This window comes from Amblyraja radiata, chromosome 23, assembly GCF_010909765.2.
Source record: "Amblyraja radiata isolate CabotCenter1 chromosome 23, sAmbRad1.1.pri, whole genome shotgun sequence".
Lineage (NCBI taxonomy): Eukaryota > Metazoa > Chordata > Chondrichthyes > Rajiformes > Rajidae > Amblyraja > Amblyraja radiata.
In genome coordinates, this window is record NC_045978.1 from 6,342,473 (window position 1) to 6,366,323 (window position 23,851).

The following is a 23,851-nucleotide window of genomic DNA, read 5'->3' on the forward strand; positions in this document are numbered from 1 at the left end:
TCCTAAGTGGGACAGGGGCATAAAGTTTGATGTTGGGCCAACTGAATTGGGGAAGGAGAAAGTGCGGTGTCTACAAGGTGAGGTGAGGTTGGGTCAGATACCCGAGGAGGACAGTGATCTACCACATTATACCTGGAGTAATGGTAAACGTTAGACTTCCTTGTCGTTAATGTTACAGACCTCTCCTTCCTTGTTTCATGTTGTGAATGACACGTTGAAGTGCTGGAATTTCAAACCTATCCAATTATTGATAGAATGTTCCAATATTCATTGTGTTATTCTCCGTTTGATTTATTAGTAACAAGAAACACATCTGGACCTGGTTCAGGACAATGTGACCCTACAGATGTTTACTGGATGTGTTGAATGGGCTGTGAGCAGCTGCTTCTAAATTCAATGGATCATTAACTTAAACTGTAATGGGCCTTTGGGACGGAAATTGTATTTTCATTCGCACACCGCAATCAAACTCAACATTGACAATGTTGTGTGCAATCACAACACGAGACCAATGTAGCTTCAATGGTGATTGAAAAATGTGCCTCACAATTTTGACAATATATATTATTTATTTCATATTCCGCTTGGGCAGATTTCTCAAACTACAAGTAACCCTTGCTTTCCCTCTCTCTCCATCCCACTCCCACCCACATCGTACAAGCTTCAAAGTCGTCACATTGTCTGCAACTCGTTCTCACCCAGCGCACGGCTGACAGCGGCTTGCTTCCTTTATCATTGTTACCTTTTTGCATATCTTTCCTTCATCTGTTCGATATCTATCTACTGTATATCACCGTCTATATACCTCTCGTTTCCCTTTCCCCTGACTCTCAGTCTGAACTAGGGTCTCGACCCGAAACGTCACCTATTCCTTTTCTCCAGAGATGCCGTCCGACCCGCGGTGAGTTACACCAGCTTTTTGTGTTTATCTTCTAATATTTCTTTAGACTTTCCTTTAGATTTTGGAGATACAGCACGGTCACAGGCCCTCTCAGCACACTGAGCCCGCGCCGACCAGCGACCCCCCCCCCCCCCCTCGTACACTAGCACTATCCTACACACTAGGACCTGTACATCTTTGGAATGTGGGAGGAAACCTGAGCACCCGGAGAAAACCCAAGTGGTCACGGGGAGAACGTGCAAACTCTGTACAGACAGCACTCTTAGTCAGGATCGAATCCGTGTCTCTAGCTCTGTGAGGCAGCGACTCCACTTGTAACGGCAATTTCTACACTTTTCAATTACCAACTTTTAATTACCGTTACTACTCGGGGATGTGGTGGGGATATAGTTTACGCATTCGCCGTACTCGCCGTACTCGCCGTACTAGCCGCACTCACCGCACTCACCGTATTCGCCGTACCCGCCGTACTCACCGCACTCACCGTATTCGCCGTACCCGCCGTACTCGCCGCACTCGCCGCACTAGCCGCACTCGCCGCCCTCGCCGTACTCGCCGTACTCGCCGTACTCACCGCACTCACCGTATTCGCCGTACCCGCCGTACTCGCCGCACTCGCCGCCCTCGCCGTACTCGCCGCCCTCGCCGTACTCGCCGTACTCGCCGTACTCGCCGCACTCGCCGTATTCGCCGTACCCGCCGTACTCGCCGCCCTCGCCGTACTCGCCGTACTCGCCGTACTCACCGCACTCACCGTATTCGCCGTACCCGCCGTACTCGCCGTACTCGCCGCACTCGCCGCCCTCGCCGTACTCGCCGTACTCGCCGTACTCGCCGTACTCGCCGCACTCGCCGTACTCGCCGTACTCGCCGCACTCGCCGTATTCGCCGTACTCGCCGCACTCACCGCACTCGCCGTACTCGCCGTACTCGCCGTACTCGCCGTACCCGCCGTACTCACCGCACTCGCCGTATTCGCCGTACCCGCCGTACTCGCCGCACTCGCCGCACTCGCCGTACTCGCCGCACTCGCTGCCCTCGCTGCACTCGCTGCCCTCGCCGCACTCGCCGCACTCGCTGCCCTCGCCGCACTCGCCGCACTCGCTGCCCTCGCCGCACTCGCCGTACCCGCCGTACTCGCCGCACTCGCCGCACTCGCCGTACTCGCCGCACTCGCTGCCCTCGCCGTACTCGCCGTACCCGCCGTACTCGCCGCACTCGCCGCACTCGCCGTACTCGCCGCACTCGCTGCCCTCGCCGTACTCGCCGTACCCGCCATACTAGCCGCACTCGCTGTACTAGCCGCACTCGCCGTACTCGCCGTACCCGCCATACTAGCCGCACTCGCTGTACTAGCCGCACTCGCCGTACCCGCCGTACTAGCCGCACTCGCCGCATTCGCCGCATTCGCCGTACCCGCCGTACTCGCTGCCCTCGCTGCACTCGCCGCACTCGCCGTACTCGCTGCCTTCGCCATACCCGCCATACTAGCTGCACTAGCCGCACTCGCCACATTCGCCGTACTAGCCGCACTCGCCATACCCGCCATACTAGCTGCACTAGCCGCACTCGCCACATTCGCCGTACTAGCCGCACCCGCCGCACTCGCCGTACCCGCCGTACTCGCTGCCCTCGCCGCATTCGCCGTACTCGCCGTACTCGCTGCCCTCGCCGAGAGCAAAAACTAATCTCCCAGTCATTGTTTCTTGATTAATTGGTCTTTTATTGAGGCAATACAAAACAATGAAATAATTCATAACTTTCCGTTCCCACTAGCTGTTCCATCGGTGTCGTATAGAATCGTGTGAGAGTGTCTTCTTGTAAGAGTGTGGAGTCTGGTGGTAAAAAAACTGTTTTCTCACCATCCCTCCAGGCTAGACTAAAATCCCAATTGCTGAGTCTGCGTTAACCTCCTAAAATGTAGACACCCCCTTCTACGTATATAATCTCAGCCACAAGTTTAGGAAAAAGATACAGAAATACTAGCAGTAACTAACTTAAGCATTAATGACTCCTACACTACCGGAGTTGGCCTCTAGGTGAGCGGCAGGAGATTCAGAGTAAAGAAAAAAGTAAAGTCTTTATTGTCATTCAAACCTTTCGGTCTGAACGAAATGTTGTTGCCTTGCAGTCATACATATAATAAAAATGACAAAATCACACAATAAACACAAATTTAACATCCACCACAATGAGGTCACCAGGCACCTCCTCACTGTGATGGAAGGCAAAAATCTTAAAGTCCTTGTCTCTTCCCTCCTTGTTCGCCCTCTGCTCCGAGGCGACCTGTGAGCTCCCGACGCTGTCGTCCACCGTGGCCGATCCTCCGGTGTCAGGTCGCCGCTGCCGCCGGTACGCCACAGCTCCGATGTTGCCGCTGGAACGCTGCCCCAGCTCCGCCATTAGGCCTCGGCGCAGACGGAGACGGACACGGGGGATACGACAAGAGAAGTCGCATCCCCCCCCGAAGGAAGAGACCAAAAACACGTTTCGCCCCCCCCCCCCCACACCCATACACAACATAATAAAATAAAACCAAAAATTAACTAAAACAGGACAAAAGAACAAACAAAAAAAGAAAAAACAAACGGACTGCAGGCGAGCCGCAGCTGCTAAGGCAGCGCCGCCATCTTGTGAGGCATCTGAAGGACACATGGGGATTTGCAGGAAAATAAATGGGGGGATGTGCTCTGAGTCACAGCCTCAATAGTCTAAAACACCATCTTTCTACTTGAGTAAGAAAGCAATTATAGCAATATTTTGAAAAGACAAACTCACTGGAATCTCTGGTACAATATAATCTGAGAAATGTGCTTATAAAGTTTGCGGTTGGATCCAAGGTGTTGTTGCTCTAGTTGTTGATGACGGGTCCTAATCCTATACTTCACCTGAAATCCCTGAAGAAGGGTCCTGACTCGAAACTGTCCGTATTCTCCAAAGCTGCTGCCTGATCTTTCAAGTTACCCACTTAAGCACAAGGAACTGCAGATGCTGCCTTTTTTTTTTAAAGACACAAAATGCTGGAGTAACCCAATGAGTCAGACAGCAACTCCGGAGAACATGGATAGGTGAGGTTTTGGGTCGGGAAACCTTCTTCAGATCTTCGACCCGAAAAACGTCAACGATTCATGTTCTCCAGCGATGCTGCCTGACTGGCTGAGTTATTCCAGCACATCTTGTCTTTTTTGTCCCTCTTATCTCCAAGGAATGTTTTGTCCGGGAATAAATCAGGGAATGCTTTTCCCTTTATGATGATTGATCTGGTTGGAATATACATTCAATAGCTCATAAACAGTCCTTATGAGAGAACGATAAGTTCATGGTTGAAGCTCGTGGCCCACCAGAGTTAAGGTAGCAAATACACTCTTTGTTGGAATGCATTGAGCATACACACCAGGTGAACAGATATAGTATCATGATCCTGCCATATGTTGTCCAACAATTTCTACGATCGCTCCCTGAATGATGACTTGAACCATATTTCTGTTTTCCATTTATAGATTTCCATTATTTTTAGGCTATTTTGACAACCATTCTCATTTTCCTTGCACTCGTTTTTAAGTATGTATCGATTTGGCCCCATTCACAGTAATAATAATACTTGCTGTACCTAAATGAGTTATTGATTTTACACTTTTGTGTAATCCACCATGGTTGTGATAGTTATTGAATAAATCTTCTACATGTAGCATCTGTGAATGCTGAGTGAAGGATTGGATTGAGCTTGGATATGATTTCCCCTGTGGTAAAATAGATTCTTGTCATTCAGTGCTCAAGTTAACTCGGCTGTCGAGCTGTAAGGGTGAGGGTGTGGAAGGCAGCAGATGCCCATTGAAGTTTGAAGAGATACAGCATGGCAAACAAGCCCTTCGGCCCACCCAGTCCGCGCCAACCAGCGATCCCCGCACATTAACACTGCCCCTCGTCTTTTTACAAGCATATGGTGCAACATAACCTTAGAAATTAAATGTTTCAGAACCGGGTGAAGGGTGGGTAAAGATATTAAATAGGTATATCTCGTTCAATCTCTTTCTTTTTATTTCCTTTCTTTTTCTTCTCTTTTTTACTTTCCATCTGTTTCTACCTTTTCTCCGGGCTTTATTTACTATCTCATGAACTAGCACTATCATCACTGCTATGATACTCTTTTTCTCTCTATCTTTGCTTGTCACATTTGCTGTTCAATTCTGTTAAATTTGAAACAAGAAGTTGTACATGAACTGTAATATCTCATTATGTATTAGGTACTTATGTACTACATTATTGTACTCACTTCTAATAAAAAAAACATTAAAAAAAAAAACACTGGCCAACACTCACTGCGAGCAATTTTACATTTGCACCAAACCAATTGAGCTACAACCCTGGGGTGTGGGAGGATAGCGAAGATCTCGGAAAAAACCCACGCTGGTCACGGGGTCAACCTCTAAACTCCATACAGACAAGCACCCGTGGTCAGGATTGAACACAGGTCTCAGGTGCTGTAAGGCAATAGACCTACCGCTACAGCACTTTAACTTTATGGAGATTGTAAGTCTCTTGGCCTTCCAGACATCAATTGATTCCTTAGGCAAAAGAACAGGCAGATATCAGCAATAATGCCAAGACTAAGATCGATGGTTTGTTTGTTGGGCAACAACATCAAGGATTAAGCAACCGAGCTTGGATTCTGCAGTTAATATACAGATCAATCATGATCTGATTGAATGTTGGACAATCATAAGGCAATCAATGGCTTCCTTCCGTAGAAACAAGGAACTGCAGATGTTGGTTTACAACCAAGACACAAAGTGCTGGAGTAACTCAGCGGGTCAGGCAGCATCCCTGGAGAGCATGGATAGGCGATGTTTTAGGTCAGGACCCTACCTCCTCCTATCCCAATATTTTGGTTTAGTTTCGTTTAGTTTAGAGATACAGTGTCGATACAGGCCCTTCAGCCTACCTAGTGAGCAGCGACCCATAATCACCCATACACTAGTTCTATCCTACAAACTAGGGACAATTACAGAAGCCAATTAGCCTCCAAACCTGAATGTCTTTGGAGCGTGGGAGGAAACCAGAGAAAACCCCCACGGTCACAGGGAGAACGTGCAAACTCCGTACAGACAGCACCCGTAGTATGAATCAAACTTGGGTCTTTGGCGCTGGGAGGCAGCAACACTACCTCTGCGCCACTGTGCCGCCCAAATGAATCACAGATATTTTTATATTCCTCTTTTGATCCCAAGCAGTTTGCATGGACTTGGGAAGTCTATGTAGCTTTCTTGCCATAGAGGGAGTACAGAGAAGGTTCACCAGACTGATTCCTGGGATGGCAGGACTTTCATATGAAGAAAGACTGGATAGACTCGGCTTGTACTCGCTAGAATTTAGAAGATTGAGGGGGGATCTTATAGAAACTCGCAAAATTCTTAAGCGGTTGGACAGGCTAGATGCAGGAAGATTATTCCCAATGTTGGGGAAGTCCAGAACAAGGGGTCGCAGTTTAAGGATAAGGGGGAAGTCTTTTAGGACCGAGATGAGAAAATCATTTTTTACACAGAGAGCGGTGAATCGGTGGAATTCTCTGCCACAGAAGGTAGTTGAGGCCAGTTCATTGGCTATATTTAAGAGGGAATTAGATGTGGCCCTTGTGGCTAAAGGGATCAGGGGGTATGGAGAGAAGGCAGGCACAGGATACTGAGTTGGATGATCAGCCATGATCATATTGAATGGCGGTGCAGGCTCGAAGGGCCGAATGGCCTACTCCTGCACCTATTGTCTATGTTTCTATGTTTCTATAAAGCCTGTTCTTAAATATTTGTGAATTTGCTCATATTTATGTGATGCCGATGTTTCAAATACTTTAAGAAAGATAGTTGCGGATAGCAGGAGATCGGTTTCTGGCACTGTTCCTGACAAAAACAAGCCAAAACGTTGCCTATTTCCTTTGCTCCATAGATGCTGCCTCACCCGCTGAGTTTCTCCAGCATTTTTGTCTACCTTTGTTATAGTCCATACCTGAGTAGGTTTTTTTTTGGAAAGAAATAAGGCAATAATGAATAAACCAAAAATTGGCGTGCTGTCTTTAGATTTTGAATCACGCCAACACTAGGCATGAGATAATGAGATAATCGTCCCAACTATCATGTCTACACATGTACATCAATTTTCATTTGAACAAAAATAAATTGTAAGTCGAAGAATGGGAAGATCATCCATGACATGTTTTAGGATTAGCTCGTGTTTTAGGTCAGAAAATTAATGTACAAGCGGCACGGTGGCGCAGCGGTAGAATGCTGCCTTGCAGCGTCAGAGACCTGGGTTCACTACATCTCCGAATATAGATTTGAAAAATTCTCTTTTAAGGGGCCTTTTCTTCTATTTCTACTTTCCACCTTTTCTTTTTTATTTTATTTTTTTATTTTTATTTTTTATATCCACACTTCACATTTTTCTACTCTCTACCATCTATTTTTCCACTCTTTCCCCTTTCTATTGTTTTCTTTTTCTTGTCTTGCCTACTCATAACATAAAACTAGAGGTTGTACATAGAATGGATTACGGTATGACATAGTTGGCACCTAAAATTAGGTGCCACTGTATTGTTTTGTATTGTATTAACTTCTAATAAAATAAACAAAAAAAAAAAACAAAAAAAAAAAAGAGACCTGGGTTCAATCCTGACTAGGGGTGCTGCCTGCACGGAGTTTGTACGTCCTCCCCGTGACCATGTGAGTTTTCTCCGGGTGCTCCGGTTTCCTCCCATGCCCCAAAGACGTACGGGTTTGTAGGTTAATTGGCTTCGGAAAAATCCCAAAGATAACCCACGCAGGTCACGGGGAGAACGTACAAACTCCGTACAGACAGCGCCCGGGTCCCTGGCGCTGTAAGGCAGCGGCATTACCGCTGCGGCTCTGTGCCCCCTTCGCCAGTGGGTTAAATGTTCCATTAAACGATGGGATCGCAGAATTAAAATTTGTTGAGGGTGAAGTATAAATGTTGCAATTTCCTGTTGTTGGTAGCCAAGAACAGCGATGCCATTAACTAACTTTCTTACACACACAAAAATGCTGGAGAAACTCAGCGGGTGCAGCAGCATCTATGGAGCGAAGGAAATTTCCTTCGCTCCATAGATGCTGCTGCACCCGCTGAGTTTCTCCAGCATTTTTGTGTAGGTTCGATTTTCCAGCATCTGCAGTTCCTTCTTAAAAACTTAATTTCTTACTTTGGTCTTGAAATGACTCTGAGATCCAGTATCAGAGATCTAACAGTGTACTTGTTCCTCATGAATAATAGTGATGCTGCGTGTACTAGGAAACAATTCACTCATGCCTGGAGCTATGTGGTCAACGTCTGCTCTATGACAACCCTGACATTCAAGGTGGCGTAGCCTGGTAGAAAGCACCCTTGAAGTGTGTGCGTTTATTTTTTAACGTATTATTTGGTGCGTGGATTGGGAGGTGTCCAGCATTGATGTGAAATCATTCTCTAAAAGATGGATAAAACAAGCCATGTGGTATGGGTGGCACAGTGGCACAGCTGGTACAGGCACTGTCTCCGAGCTCCAGAGACCCAGGTTCGATTCTGACCTCAGGTCATAGTGTCATAGAGTGATACAGTGTGGAAACAGGCCCTTCGGCCCAACTTGCCCACACCGGCCAACAATGTCCCAGCTACACTAGTCCCACCTGCCTGCGCTTGGTCCATATCGCTCCAAAGCCGTCCTATCCATGTACCTGTCTAACTGTTTGTTAAACTTTGAGATAGTCCCAGCCTCAACTACCTCCTCTGGCAGCTTGTTCCATACACCCACCACCGTTTGTGTGAAAAAGCTACCCCTCAGATTCCTATTAAATCTTTTCCCCTTCACCTTGAACCTATGTCCTTCTGGTCCTCGATTCTCCAACTCTGGGCAAGAGACTCTGTGCATCTCACCCGATCTATTCCTCTCATGATTTTGTATACCTCTATACATCTTCCTGCATCCTCCTGCGCTCCATGGAATAAAGACCCAGCCTACTCAACCTCTCCCTAGGTTATTTAGTTTACTTTAGTTTAGAGATACAGTGTGGAAACAGGCCCTTCGGCCCACAGTGTCCGTACTGACCAGCGATCACCGGTACACACTAGTTCGATCCTACACCCTTGGGGCAATTTACAGAAGCCAATTAACCTACAGACTGTCTCGTTTCTTCCTCCTTCTTTAGACTTTAAAGACACAGCGTGGAAACAGGCCCTTCGGCCCACTGAGTCCATGCTGACCAGCGATCACCCCGTACACCAGCACTATCTTATACCTTAGGGACAATTTGCAATTTTACAGAAGCCAATCAACCTACAAACCTGTATGTCTTGGGCGTGTGGGAGGAAACCGGAGCTCCCGGAGAAAACCCACGTGCTCACAGGGAGAACGTGCAAACTCCATACCGACAGCGCCAATAGTCAGGATCGAACCCGGGTCTCTGGCGCTGTACGGCAGGAACTCTACTGTGCCACCCTCATTCGTGATTAGTAAGGGCATCGAATGTTGCGGGGAGACGGCAAGAGACTGGGGTTGAGAGGGAAAAATATATCAATCATGATTGAATGATGGAATAGACTCGATGGGCTTGCATAGTTGGCACCAGAGTTCTTTCCTCATAATACCATTGCTGAATAGGACAGGGCATATTTCATATGTAGTGCCTTCAAGCTAATGTGTGTACCAAAGGAATCCAGTGCCAAAGTTGAATCTTGCAATCTTAAAATAGTTGTATGCTCGTTCTATCTGCTCAATAATCTAACCAATACCCTTTTTTTTCAATTAAAGGTAAACTCCAGGAGTGCATGTTCAAAATCTGAGAGTGATTTATTCTGCGTTCAACAGAGCCTTGCCAGAACATTTGACCAAAGAAAAATTTCAGGTAAATGCAGTAATTTGAGCAGAACACAGACGATTTATCATCATTCCCTTTGCAATGTCTGTTTATGGTCTGGCCCGGAGATGGGATTCTTGTCTATATTTATTTTTCAAAATGTGAGACACGTTTTGAAATAAATCTTCAGGTTCTAAGGAATAATCTGATTACAGTCATGAGTGGAAACTATGTTCTGGAAAATGCTCAAATAATTTTGGAAGATAAGAGGATTATGGACAGAAATGCTGGTAATTATTGATGGATGGTGCAAACAAAATCCATCTATCCTGATGCGAAAGGCCGATTATTTATTCACCTGCAAACTTTTTGATGCTAAAGTGAATTATTTATTATTCTGAAGGGATCTGTTTTCTTTCACTGTTCACAACCAAGGATTGGAGACATGAAGCAGCATATTAACCATCGGTGGACAAAGTAATAGCCCAGTCCCACGGTACGAGTTCATTCCAAGAGCTCTCCCGAGTTTAAAAAAAAATCAAACTCGTGGTAAGCACGGGGAATGAACGTAGCGGGTACGTCGGAGCTCGGGGACGTCTCTTAGCGCTAACGGCAGGTACTCGGGAAGACTCGCTGACGGCAGGTAAGCACGGGAAGACTCGTGAAGATTTTTCAACATGATGATAAATGTCCACGAGAGCCCCGAGTACCGACGAGCGGCCATTACCGTAAATCTCCGAGTTCGAATCAGGGCAAACTCGGGAGAACTCTTGGAATGAACTCGTACCGTGGGACAGGGCTTTTAGAAGTAAGCAGTGGTTCACTGTTCAAGGGCACATATTTTTCAATGTTCACGAATTTTCAACACTTTTTCATGTAAGTGATGGCACAATGGGCTAAGTGTTCGGCTGGCAACCGGAAGGTAGCTGGTTCGAATCCCGCTTGGAGTGCATACTGTCGTTGTGTCCTTGGGCAAGACACTTCACCCACCTTTGCCTGTGTGTGTGGATGTAATTATGTGAAGCACTTTGGGGTCAATGCAAGTTGACTAAAAATGTGCTATATAAATAAAGAAATTTAATTTAATTTAATTTAATATTTGCAAACAAGGAATCTAATTTGGTTGTAATTTGTATGTTGTTACCAATTTATGATATGGGGCACAGCAGTAGAGTTGCTGCCTTACAACGCCAGAGACCAGAGTTCAATCCTGACTGTGGCTGCTGTGTGTTCAGTGTTTGTATGTTCTCCCTGTGACCGCGTGGGTTTCCTCCGGGTGCTCCGGTTTCCTCCAAAGACGTACAGGTCTGTGGGTTAATTGGCTTGGTAAAAGTGTAAATTGTCCCTAGCGTGTGTAGGCTGGTGGTAATGTGTGGGGAACGCTGGTCGGCGCGGACTCGGTAGGCCGAAGAGCCTGTATCTACGCTGTATCTCACTAAGCTAAACTAATGATTTGTCTTGTGCATCAACACCTCGCTGTGTTTAGATTAGTCTTCCAGCGTTGAATCCTGACAATTGCTGCCATTAATATATCCCATAGCACCACACATTCCTGCGTTTACCCAATGATATATTATCCATGTGAATGGACACTGTGAAGACCCTTTTTTCAAACACTTCAATTAAATTTCCTTTAAACCTGTATCAGTGTGGAGTGAAAAGACACAACATTTCAAATCCTGTTGTAAAGCTGAGAGCTGTAGAACCATCCAGCCATCCAATTCTTTGAACCTATTCCAAGGCCTCTTATAATTGAGATACTAATACTGAGCACAGAATTCTAGATAAAGCTTAGCGAAAGCCTCGTCCAAAACCAGCAGATAATTAGGAGTGCAAATGGAATGTTGACCTTCATGGCAAGAGAATTTCATTACAAGATTATAGGTATCTTTCTTCAATTATATTGGGCTCTAAACATAGATTACATTTGAAATGTGTTTTGTGCAGTTCCGCGCTCCCTGCCAAAGTGAGGAAATACTCGCTCGTGGGGGAAGCAAAGAACAAAGACTCACCAGATTGAATCGGAAGCCTCTGATCTGAGAGGATGAAGGAGGCTGGAGCTATGATCTCCAATCTTTGAAGAACGAGGAATGATCGCATTGAAAAGTACAAAAATCTTAAGAGGCTTGTGAGCGAGATGCAGGGATGATGTTCTCTCTGGCTGGGATAGATTTTTTGAAAGCTTTTGTTTAATACCGTCAAAGTTGACTTTTCCCTCAGTTTAAAAAATGCAACTTGTGGACCAGATTTGTTTATTCAATTCTTGTTTAGTTAAGAGGTACAGTGCGGGAACAGGCCCTTCGGCCCACCGAGTCTGCGCCGACCAGTGATCCCCGCACATTAACACTACCCTACACACACACAAGGGACACTTTTTAACATTTGCGCCAAGCCAATTGACCTACAAACCTGTACGTCTTTGGACTGTGGGATGAAACCGGAGCACCCGGAGAAAACCCACGCAGGTCACAGGCGGAACGTACAAACTCCGTACAAACAGCACCTGTAGTCAGGATCGAACCCGGGTCTCTGGCGCTGTAAGGCAGCAACTCTACCGATGCACCACCGTGCTGCCCTTTCATGATTATCATGCCTCGTGGTTGTGCCATGTATACACCAGTGCCTGCGGTTATGGGGAGAAGGCAAGAGAATGGGGCTAGGAGGAAGAGATGGATCAACCATGATTGAATAGCAGAGTAAACTTGATGGGCCGAATGGCCTAATTCTGCTCCTATCACTTGCATAGATTTTCTCCGGGTGCTCCGGTTTCCTCCCCCTCTCCAAAGACATACAGATTTGTAGGTTAATTGGCTTGGTAAAACTGTGCATTGTCCCTAGCGTATAGGATAGTGTTAGTGTGTGAGGATCGCAGGTCGGCACGGACTAGGTGGGCCGCGTTGTTTTTCTAAACCAAACTAAACTAAACTTAAACACCTCAATATCATTTTTAATGAGTATATTCTGTTGCTTTAAACAACTTGCATACAACATCCTACCCGTGAAAAATTGCTCAAACTCATCCCCCTGAAATACATCCCGCCTCGAGGAACCTGAAGGCTCGTCGGACCGTGGAACCGGGATGGAGCCGCTGGACGTGAGGAGCAAGGGCCGGTAGGAGGGTGAACCGGGATGGTGCCTCCAGCACCTTCAAGGCTCCCCCGGGATACAAAGATGGCTGGGCGAGGAGAGGAGAGGAGAGGGATGTCGGGTTCGTGGGCCGAGCCAGTGGAAGGTGACGGAGGAAGGCCCTGCTGGAGCCTGGGGCTTGCCTGGATCGGGAACCGCTCCAGTAGACCGAGCGCCCGGGCCGACCAGACATTGGAAATGGAGCCTAAACATGGTGGTGCCCGCATGTGTAAATATGCAAATATAGATTTGAGTGTGCAGTTGCACATGTGACCAATAAAGCAGCATCCAGCCACTGATTCTCATGAATGCACTGCAGCTTTTAAGACAAGAGACAGCAGGAGTTTAGGAACTTTAGGATAGTTAATTTCTCCATTAAATAGTTCTGCACATTTCGTGCGGCTGTTTGTGCTTAAATCATAGAGATGACCATGCTGAAAATCCACAGCTTCTTGGTATCAGCTCCCTGTGTTGCCAGAGGGAGGATATATGCTTTAATATACCCATGCCCATAATTTACAGGTGCTTCTGACTGAAGCTGCTATTTATCATTTTGATGGGTTCAGCTCGGGCTGCTGTAAGCAAACACGATGAATGTAAAAGCTGCACGTAAATATCAGCCACCACCACCTCCTGCCTCCACACCGCACCCGGCAGCACAATACAGGCACTCCCACCCTCTGTGTAAAAACAAACGCCCCACATTGCTATTGAGGGAGTGCAGCGTAGGTTCACGAGGTTAATTCCCGAGATGGCCGAACTGTCATATGTTGATAGAATGGAGCGGCTGGGCTTGTACACTCTGGAATTTAGAAGGAACTTCTCCTTGTGCATGGCGGTGCACAGCCTAAATTTGTAGGTCAACTTGTTCTATTTTATCTATTTGTTTGTGCACGTGGGGTTGATTGCATTAGTCGAAACAGGGTGGACCACGTGAAGGTTGCAATCTCCCACGTGAAGGATGAGAGGATATCTTATTGAGACATATAAGATTATTAAGGAATTTGACACACTAGAGGCAGGAAACATGTTCTCGATGTTGTGGGAGTCCAGAACCAGGGGCCACAGTTTGTGAATAAGGGGTAAGCCATTTAGAATGGAGATGAGGAAAAACTTTTTTACCCAGACAGTTGTGAGTCTGTGGAATTCTCTGCCTCAGAAGGCACTGGAGGCCAATTCTCTGGATGCTTTCAAGAGAGAGTTAGATAGAGCTCTTAAAGATAGTGGAGTCATGGGGCTATGGGGAGAAGGCAGGAACGGGGTACTGATTGGGGATGATCAGCCATGATCACAGTGAATGGCGGTGCTGGCTCGAAGGGCCGAATGGCCTACTCCTGCACCTATCTTATATTGTCTATTGTCTGTTGTCACACCTCCTTTATACTTTGCCCTTCTCACCTTAAAGCCATCCCTCGAGCATTCGATTCTCCCAATCCTGGGATAAAGGTTCTGACTGTCTACCCCATCTATGACTCTCATCTTCAGTTTAGTTTAGAGATTCAGCGCGGAAACAGGCCCTTCGTTCCCCTCAATTTAACACTACCCGACACACACGAGGGACAATTTTACATTTGCACCAAGCCGATGAACCCACAAACCTGCAGGTCTTTGGAGCGTGGGAAAGAACCGAAGATCTTGAAGAAAACCCACGCAGGTCGCGGGGAGAATGTACAGACTCTGTACAGACATGCACCCGCAGTCAGGATCGATCCTGGATCTCTGGCACTGTAAGGCAGTAACTCTACCGCTGCGCCACCGGTCTCTAACATTTGATTTCTCCAACCTGCGTTAAAGGTTCTGACTGTCCACCCAGCTATGCCTCTCAAATACACGTCTATCAGGTATCCCCACAGCATACGACACTCCAGAGAGAACATTGGAAGTTTATCCAACTAGGGTTGCCAACTGCCCCGTATTAGCCGGGACATCCCGTATATTGGGCTAAATTGGTTTGTCCCGTACGTGACTGCCCTTGTTCCGTATTTTACTGCTACTACTCAGGTCGAGGAACTCGTCGGGTCGGAGCTCCACGTCTGGCCCCGCTTCACCTGCCCGACGTAATGCAGCCCGTGGAGTGCAGCAGCAGCACCTCGCCTGTGGCCCTGTCGGTCGGCAGCCCGGCCAGCTGTCCGACCTTCGGACCTTCGCTTACCGCCGACACCACCTTCTCATGGTCGATCATCGGTTCATGAGTTGGATGGGGCACCGGACTTTGCGCGCGACGTCGCCCGGGCCAAAACTCCTCAGCTGGCCCGCCGGCTGGGCTTTGTGTGCAGTCCAGCACCCGGGCCAACTCATCATTCACCCAGCCACGGCCGAGCTGATCAACGAATCGACGTCGGGAATTTGTCCCGTATTTTGACCTTTTGTCCCTTATTTGGGAGTGAGAAAGTTGGGAACCCTAATCCAACCTCTCCCTGTAGCCAATACCAGTAGCAGTGGAATTGTTGCCTTACAGACCCGGGTTTGATCCTGACCACGGGTGCTGTCTGTACAGAGTTTGCACGTTCTCTCTGTGACCGCGTAGTTTGCTCCGGGTACTCCGGTTTCCTCTCACACTCCAAAGACGTGCAGGTTTGTAGGCTAATTGGCTTCAGTAAAATTGTAAATCATCCCCAGTGTGCAGGGTAGAGTTGGTGTACGGGGTGATCACTGGTCGGCAGGGACTCAGTGGGCCGAATGGCCTGTTTCCGTGCTGTGTCTCTGGACTCACAAAAAAGGTAGGCTATATTCTTGAGAGCCGGCCACGGCACGGTTTTCACACAAAATGCATGTGTGTATGTTGGCATGGCCCGCTAACAGGAGGTCATGCGTCAGGAATGCAGCTTAAAACCAGAGTTGCTGTTTACGGCGTGGCTGAGACATTATCTAAGTCGATATTACGAGGAACACTGAATGAGGTAAGTTGCAGGCGGCATTGGATTTCACCACTTGTGGGAGTGCAGATGCAATCTGGACTATGCTACTTTCAGCTTTAGAGCTTAAATAGATGTTTATGTTAAAATGTATTTTGTGCGTCTTGTTGCTTTTTATTGGTATGACTGTATGGCAAATCAAATTCCTCATATATTGCAAAACATACTTGGCTAATAAATAAACAATAGACAATAGACAATAGGTGCAGGAGTAGGCCATTCGGCCCTTCGAACCAGCACCGCCATTCACTGTGACCATGGCTGATCATCCACAATCAGTACCCCGTTCCTGCCTTCTCCCCATATCCCCTGACTCCGCTATCTTTAAGAGCTCTATCTAACTCTCTCTGGAAAGTATCCAGAGAACTAGATGAGGCAGTATGATTATGATGATGATGATTATTGAATGAGAAGATTTTAAACTTACCAGCCATGGGATTTTATGGACGAAAGGTTCATAATTAGATTGCAAAACTTAATTCCAGTCATTTTAACATTGAAATCATTGTCGCATCAGATTTCTATATCGTTCAAGAGATTACTCCCTCTAACCGTTAAGTGGACTGCATGGTTAAGAGGAATGTCTTTATATGCATGCGACCTTCAGAGCTTCTTCACAGATAAATCTTCAAAACACAGTCTTTTGATTAATAAATTCTTTGTTGTTGATGAAAAACATTAAGGTACATCCAAACTTCTTCCGACTCGTACACTATAATCTTCATCGAACTCCAGCTTATCGCTTTAAACGTTAGAAAACTCCTCCTGTCTCTGTTACATTTCGCATTGTCTCCGTTACACTTCGCATGGTCTAAGGGTACACCTTCCCCATGCTGGTCAGACCTGAACTTCAACAGCCACATAAAAACAGTCACAAAGTCAGCCTACTATCACCTAAAGGATATATGTCTCAGCAGGATTTGGAAAAACTTGTCCATGCATTTATCTTCAGCAGGTTACTGTAACAGTGTCTTTACAGGTCTCCCTAAAAAGTCGATCAGACAGCTGCAGTTAATTCAGAACGCTGCTGCTCGAGTCCTCACTAAGACCAAAAAAGTAGATCACATTACTCCAGTTCTGAGGTCTTTACACTGGCTTCCTGTCTGTCAAAGAATTGATTTCAAAATACTACTGTTGGTTTACAAAGCACTGAATGGTTTAGGGCCAAAATACATTTCTGATCTTCTGCTTAGCTACGAACCACCCAGACCTCTCAGATCGTCTGGGACAGGTCTGCTCTGTGTCCCCAGAGTCAGAACTAAACATGGAGAGGCAGCATTTAGTTTTTATGCACCACATATCTGGAACAAACTCCCAGAAAACTGCAGGTCTGCTGCAACTCTCAGCTCTTTTAAATCTAGACTGAAGACTTTTCTGTTTGCCGCTGCCTTTCAGTAAACAATACAATTTATGAATTACCTATACTGCACTGCAACTTCTATTCCTGGTTTTATTCTATTTTAAATATTTTATTTGATTGCTTTTGATTTTGTACTTATTTTATCTGAATAATCTAAAAATCGTTTTACATCTAAATGTCATTTCATATGTGTTTCTTTCCAATGCTTTTAATGTTTTATGTAAAGCACTTTGAATTACCTTGTTGTTGAAAGGTGCTTTACAAATAAACTTGCCTTGCCTTGGTCCTAAACTGAACTAAACACTAAGCTTCTACGCAAGAAACTTAGCTACCAACATGCCCTAAAATACATCATAAATCCCAGCCACAGTGTGTGTGTGTGTGTTTGTTTGTGTGTGTGTGTGTGTGTATGTGTGTGTGTGTGTGTGTGTGTATGTGTGTATGCTTGTGTGTGTGTGTGTGGGTGTGTGTGTGTGTGTGTGTGTGTATGTGTGTTTGAGTGTGTGTGTGTGTGTGTGTGTTTGTGTGTTTGTTTGTGTGTGTGTGTGTGTTTGTGTGTGTGTGTGTGTGTGTGTGTGTGTGTGTGTGTGTGTGTGTGTGTGTGTGTGTGTGTGTGTGTGTGTGTGTTTGTGTGTGTGTGTGTGTGTGTGTGTGTGTGTGTGGGTGTGTGTGTGTGTGTGTGTGTGGGTGTGTGTGTGTGTGTGTGTGTGTGTGTGTGTGTGTGTGTGTGTGTGTGTGTGTGTGTGTGTTTGTTTGTTTGTGTGTGTGTGTGTATGTTTGTGTGTGTGTGTATGTTTGTGTGTGTGTGTGTGTGTGTGTGTGTTTGTGTGTGTGTGTGTGTGTGTGTGTGTGTGTGTTTGTGTGTGTGTGTGTGTGTGTGTGTGTGTGTGTGTGTGGGTGTGTGTGTGTGTGTTTGTGTGTGTGTATGTATGTTTGTGTGTGTGTGTGTGTGTGTGTGTGTGGGTGTGTGTGTGTGTGTGTGTGTGTGTGTGTGTGTGTGTGTGTGTGTGTGTGTGGGTGTGTGCATGTATATGTGTGTATATGTACAGTGTATATACGTATACATGTATATATGTATATACACACACACTGAACTTTTTTTCCCTCGTTTATTATATAGTTTACAGTGTACTATGTTTGCATATTCTGTTGTGCTGCTACAAGTAAGAATCTCATTGTTCTTCCTGGGACATTTGAGAATAAAACCCTGTTGACTCTCTTCAGCCACCTGCATCCATTGCGTAGTGTTATGACCAACTTGCTCGAGCTGTTCCACTTGATGCCACTTGATCTAGGAAGTGGGAATGGACGCGGAAAACCCAAACTACCGCTCTACAAACATGTCTCCCTCCTCACTTGGGCACAAAGGCAGATTCATACTGCTGGAGACAAATCTAAATTATAGTAATTTGAAACAATTATGATCAAAATTGCGCTCTGAGAACCAGACTCCGGAGCAGGCGTGCATTCCCACTACAGTTCCCATTTAGAATCTGTTTTCACCCTATCATCAAATTTAACACCACGTTTAGTGGATTTATAACAACATACAGCAATTTTAGTTCTCTCTTTAGGTACTTGAAATTTAAATCGGCAAACACATTCTGAATATGTCTTATCACACTATCTTTTCTTGTGGACAGACACAAAATGCTGGTGTAACTCAGCGGGTCAGGTATTATCTCTGGAGGAAAGGAATAGGTGACATTTTGGGTTGAGAGCCTTCTTCAGACCCCTTTTCTTGTCACTTTTAAGGCCCTGTCCCACGATGCGAGTTTACCTAAGAGCTCTCCCGAGTTTTTAAAAAAATCACCCGTAAACTGGTGCTGCCCACTACAAAATCTCAAGACAATCAGCTAATACAATGTGTTAGGTTAAGGTCCACTTAAACTACAATCCACAGTTTAAGAATAAGGGGTAAGCCATTTAGAACGGAGATGAGGAAACACTTTTTCACACAGAGAGTTGTGAGTCTGTGGAATTATCTGCCTCAGAGGGCGGTGGAGGCCAGTTCTCTGGATACTTTCAAGAGAGAGCTAGATGGGGCTCTTAAAGATAGCGGAGTCAGGGGATATGAGGGGAAGGCAGGAACGGGGCACTGATTGGGGATGATCAACCACAGCCATGATTGAATGGTGGTGCTGGCTCGAAGGGCCGAATGGCCTGCTCCTGCACCTATTGTCTATATAATGTATTCAACCCAAAATGTCCCGGTACCCTCGCGATAGGGTCCAACTGTATCTTAAATGTTTGTCTGGAAGGGAGGTCAATTACATGTATTGAAATACCTTTCATATGAAGAAAACATTCTTGAAGTTGGTCCAATTTTAAAGATTAGTTTTTGGTTCTGTTCCACAATTATCTTTCCATTAAATCTTGACATCTTCAGTGCCTTCAGGTTACAGTCGATGTTGTTTTCCGCCCTGAACTAGCACGCAGCGGCCTCAGCTATTCATCAGAGGATTCCCATCATGACAGCTGTGGAATTTAAATGCAAGTATTTACATAAATATTGAAGCTGGTTTCACTGATTATTACAGGATTATTCAAAAATATATATTTAGAGGCGGCACAGTGGTAGAGTTGCTGCCTCAAGGGCCAGTCCCACTTTCACGACCTAATTCACGACCTCTGCCGAGTTTGCCCTTGATTCATACTCGCAGCATGGTCGTCACGAGGTCGTAGGAGGTCGTTAAGGAGGAGGAGCCATCTTGGGGAACGGCTGCTAACCAGCAGCCGTCCGTTTAATCCATTTTTCCCCCAGTTTTTTAGTAAGTCTTGTTTTTCGTTTGTAGGAGAAATGGACTTCTTAATGTGGGGGGAAGGAGGTAATCTTACTTCTAGGTCCCTACCTGGTCGGTGAGACAGCTTTTTCTCCGGGCTGCCCGTCGACCCGTCCTCGTGGCCTACCAGCGGGCTTGAAGCGCCGTTTCCTGGCGGGGACCGCCCAGCACCTCGGCTTCGTTGGCGGCACAGCGCTGGAGCGCTATCGTGGAGCGGAGCGGGCGATGCCTTGCCTGGGTCGCCGCGCTGGATCGACGCGCTGGAGCTCCGGTGAGCTGTGACCGCCATGTTCAACACCTCCGGGCTGCGGGTCTGCGGAGCGGAGCGGGCGGCGCCGACTTTAACATCGGGAGCCTGGGAGCTCCAACCCGGTGCGTCCCTGTCGGCTTCGGAAGCCGACAATCCCCTGCTAGGAAGCGGCCGTTTCAGGTGGCCCAGCCACTGTGGGGACTCTCCCGACGCCGGGGCAACTCCACCCGGCCAGAACGGCCAGGAACATCGGGCCTCCGTAGAGGCAACAGCGGTGGCTTCAATAGGCCTGACCTTTGGGAGAACTGGGGTTGGGGACTGGACATTGTGCCTTCCCCCACAGTGGTAACCACTGTGGGGGGATGATTTTTTTTAATTTATTTTTTAATGTAGTTACTATGTTAGTCTGTGTCCAAGATGGCTGTCGGAAGGGGGAGTGGACACTGGCGCGCTTTAGCTGCCGCTGCTCTCTCTTCACATTGTGTTTTTTGATTTTGTGTCTTTGGAGCGATTTCTATCTTTAATTTGTATATTGATGATGTCCTTATTATTTATTTTTCTCCGACTATATGTTTTTTTCTCTTCCGTTAATCTTTGTAAGGTGTCCTTGAGATTTGAAAGGCACCCGAAAATAAAATTTATTATTATTATTATTAGGTAGGTCGTAGCAGGCCGTGATGCTAGTCGTAGGTACTCGTGGCATCAAGTAGGTCGTGGCGTTTTTTCTAGCCTGATGAAAAATGTCCTTGAGTAAAAATGGCGGTGAATTATGTTGTGAAAGTGGTACAGGCCCTTCACAGCGCCAGAGACCCGGGTTTGATCCCGACCATGGCTGCTGTCTGTACGGAGTTTGCACTTTCTCCCCGTGACCTGCGTGGGCTTTCCCCGGGTGCTCCGGTTTCCTGCCACATTCCAAAGACGTGCAGGTTTGTAGGTTAATTGGCTTCGGTAAAGATTGTAAATTGTCCCCAATGTGTAAGATAGTGTTAGTGTGTGGGGTGACCGCTGGTCGGCGTGGACTCGGTGGGCCGAAGGGCCTGTTTCCACGCTGTTATTCCAAAGTTTAAATAAGGTACAGCATGGAAACAGAGTTGGCCCACTGAGTCCATGTCGGCCATTGATCACCAGTTCTCACCTGTTTTATGTTATTCCGTTTTCTCATCCACACTCCACACACTAGGGACAGAGGCCAGTTAACCTCCGAAGTCCAGTGGATCTCTAAACCAAACTAATCCGGTTCGCAAAGATCTCTCCGTCTCTACCCAATCAGACTTGCTATTGTAATTGCCTCTTAACCATTCTCTGAAAACACTGTTCAAGCAACAGAACTAATGATGAGAAAATAAATTCCTCCTCTCCAGAGATGCTGCCTAGCCTGGCCCGCTGAGTTACTCCAGCATCTTGAGCCTACCTTCAATTTAAACCAGCATCTGCAATTCTTTCAGATATAAATGCCAGACTTGCTGGCAATATGAACTCATTTTAAAAACTCCACATCAGTGCTTGCCTTTTAAAATCCAAATTGAAATCCAATTGTTTCACTCAGTTCCTTCATCTTTAGACTCTAGAGTCTCAGGGAGGAGGGGGAAGGGGAGGAGAAGTGGGGGGGTGGGGGGGGGGGCACTCTAGTTTAGAATCCTCTGCCCAGGAGATCAATCTGTGTTTGTTTGTTTGTTTGTTTGTTTGTTCCAGTGTAGGCGCTGTGCACACGGCAGCCAGACAACAATCGCTTGTCTTTTTCTTTTGTTTTCACTTTTAATTTCTTTTGTTTTCACTTTTAATTTCTTTTTAATTTAAAAACGCAAGTTTGTTTGTGTACCTTGTGTGTTGTGATTGTCGGCAGACCAATTTCCCTCTGGGGATGAATAAAGTTTCATCAAATCGTATCATAGAGATAAGTTCATGTGATAGGAGCAGAATTAGGCCATTTATTATTAGATATAGAATTAGGTCTACTCCACCATTCAATCATGGCTGATCTATCTTTCCCTCTTTACGCCATTCTCCTGCCGTCTCTCCATAGCCTCTGTCACCCGCACTAATCAAGAATCTGTCCATTTCTGCCTTAAAAAATATCAATTGACTTGGCCACAGTCTTCTGAGGCAACAAATTCCACAGATTCACCACCCTCTGACTAAAGATGCAGTGTGGAAACAGACCCTTCAGCCCACCAAGTCCGTGCCGACCTGCGATCACCCCGTGCACTAGAGATTAGGGTTTCGAGTTGTTTACAGTTTAGAGAGACAGCATGGAAACAGGCCCTTCAGCCCTCCCCGAGTCCATGTCAACCATCAATCTCCCATTCACAATAGTCCCGTGTCACCCCGCTTTCTCGTCCGCACCCCGCGCACAAGGCGCAAGGGACAGCGGCCAATTGACCTTCAAACCCGCGCGTTCATTGGGATGTGGGAGGAAACCGGAGCACCCGGAAACTGGAAACGCACGCGGTCACGGTGAGAACGTGCAAACTGCACACAAACTAGAGATGCGGTCAAGACCGAACTGGGTACCTCTGGGTCAGCAGCCCCACCCGCTGCGCCACTACGAACGATTACATTGTCATAATGCCGTCAAGTTAAAAAAACTGAGTCTGCAAAAGTTTCCCAAATCTGGTGCAACCCTTAAGCTACTGTGTCACCTCTCACACAATAGCTTCATGGTTATTTCATATCCTTACTGTGTTATTGATATTACATTTCACTTGTCACTTACATATTTAATGCATCTCTCGCAGCCGATCCCTGGAGCCTTCTCAGATTCTTTCTTTGGGCCGGTATCATCTACACATCTGACTGCTTGTATTGACTTCTGAAACCAAATTCTTAATCTAAATTAATCTAAACTAATAAGTAGAGACCTGAGTAGTTACCCCTGCAGCAATGTGTTCTACGTCCTGCCGATGTTCTGAGAACGGCCACCTGTTTATCGTCAACCAGTATTAGAAACGTGTTATTTTCAGTTGAATTCACACTCAGGTTGAGCCTAAATAATAATCGTAGATAAAGATTTTTGCCAAACAAATGCTTGGACAAGAAGGGAGAAAGCATTTGCTAATTGTCAACTTGGTCTAAAGTCTAACGGGATAAAAACATCATGGTTTTCACCCAGTCGGCAGGTGCAAGCGCCTCCGTTGCCATGCTGTGAGAACGGAGAGGATGAGAAGGAGTTTCTTCCCAGAGGCCATTCGGACTGTAAACTCCTATCTCTCCAGGGACTAACTATACTGGACCATTTTACTGTTATGTAGTGTCTTTTTAAAATTGCTATTTTTTTTTCCTTTTCTCCCCTCCCACAAATATGTAATATGTGAATATGTGATTCTGTTCCATCCTGTCTGTAGTTTGTTTTTTTGCACAATCCGCGAGCATTGCCACTTTTCATTTCACTGCTCATCTCGTATGTGTGTGTGTGTGTGTGTGACGAATAGACTTGACTTGACTTGATAGAGTCACGTTTATTGAGATACACGTGTAGAGATACAGAGCAGGAACACCGGGGCCCTTTGTCCCACCGAGTCCGTGCAGACCATCGATCTCCCGCTCACACTAGTTCAACGCCCTTAGTGTGCTTTAACGGAGGTCAAATAACCCACGTCTTTGGGATGTGGGAGGAAACCAGAGCGCCCGGAGAAAACCCACGTGGTCACGGGGAGAACGTACTTGTACGTTCTCCCCGTGA

General features: G+C 46.5%; 1 protein-coding gene across 3 annotated transcripts in view; it reads left to right on the forward strand.

The window, feature by feature from the left end:
• The window catches only part of sulf2 (sulfatase 2), a 244,158-nt gene that overhangs the window by 73,371 nt on the left and 146,936 nt on the right, over window positions 1–23,851 (forward strand). For all 3 annotated transcript variants that reach the window (XM_033041462.1, XM_033041458.1, XM_033041459.1), the window contains one exon: window positions 9,693–9,786. The gene's annotated coding sequence lies outside the window, so the exon portion shown is untranslated. The remainder of the gene's footprint in view (window positions 1–9,692; window positions 9,787–23,851) is intronic.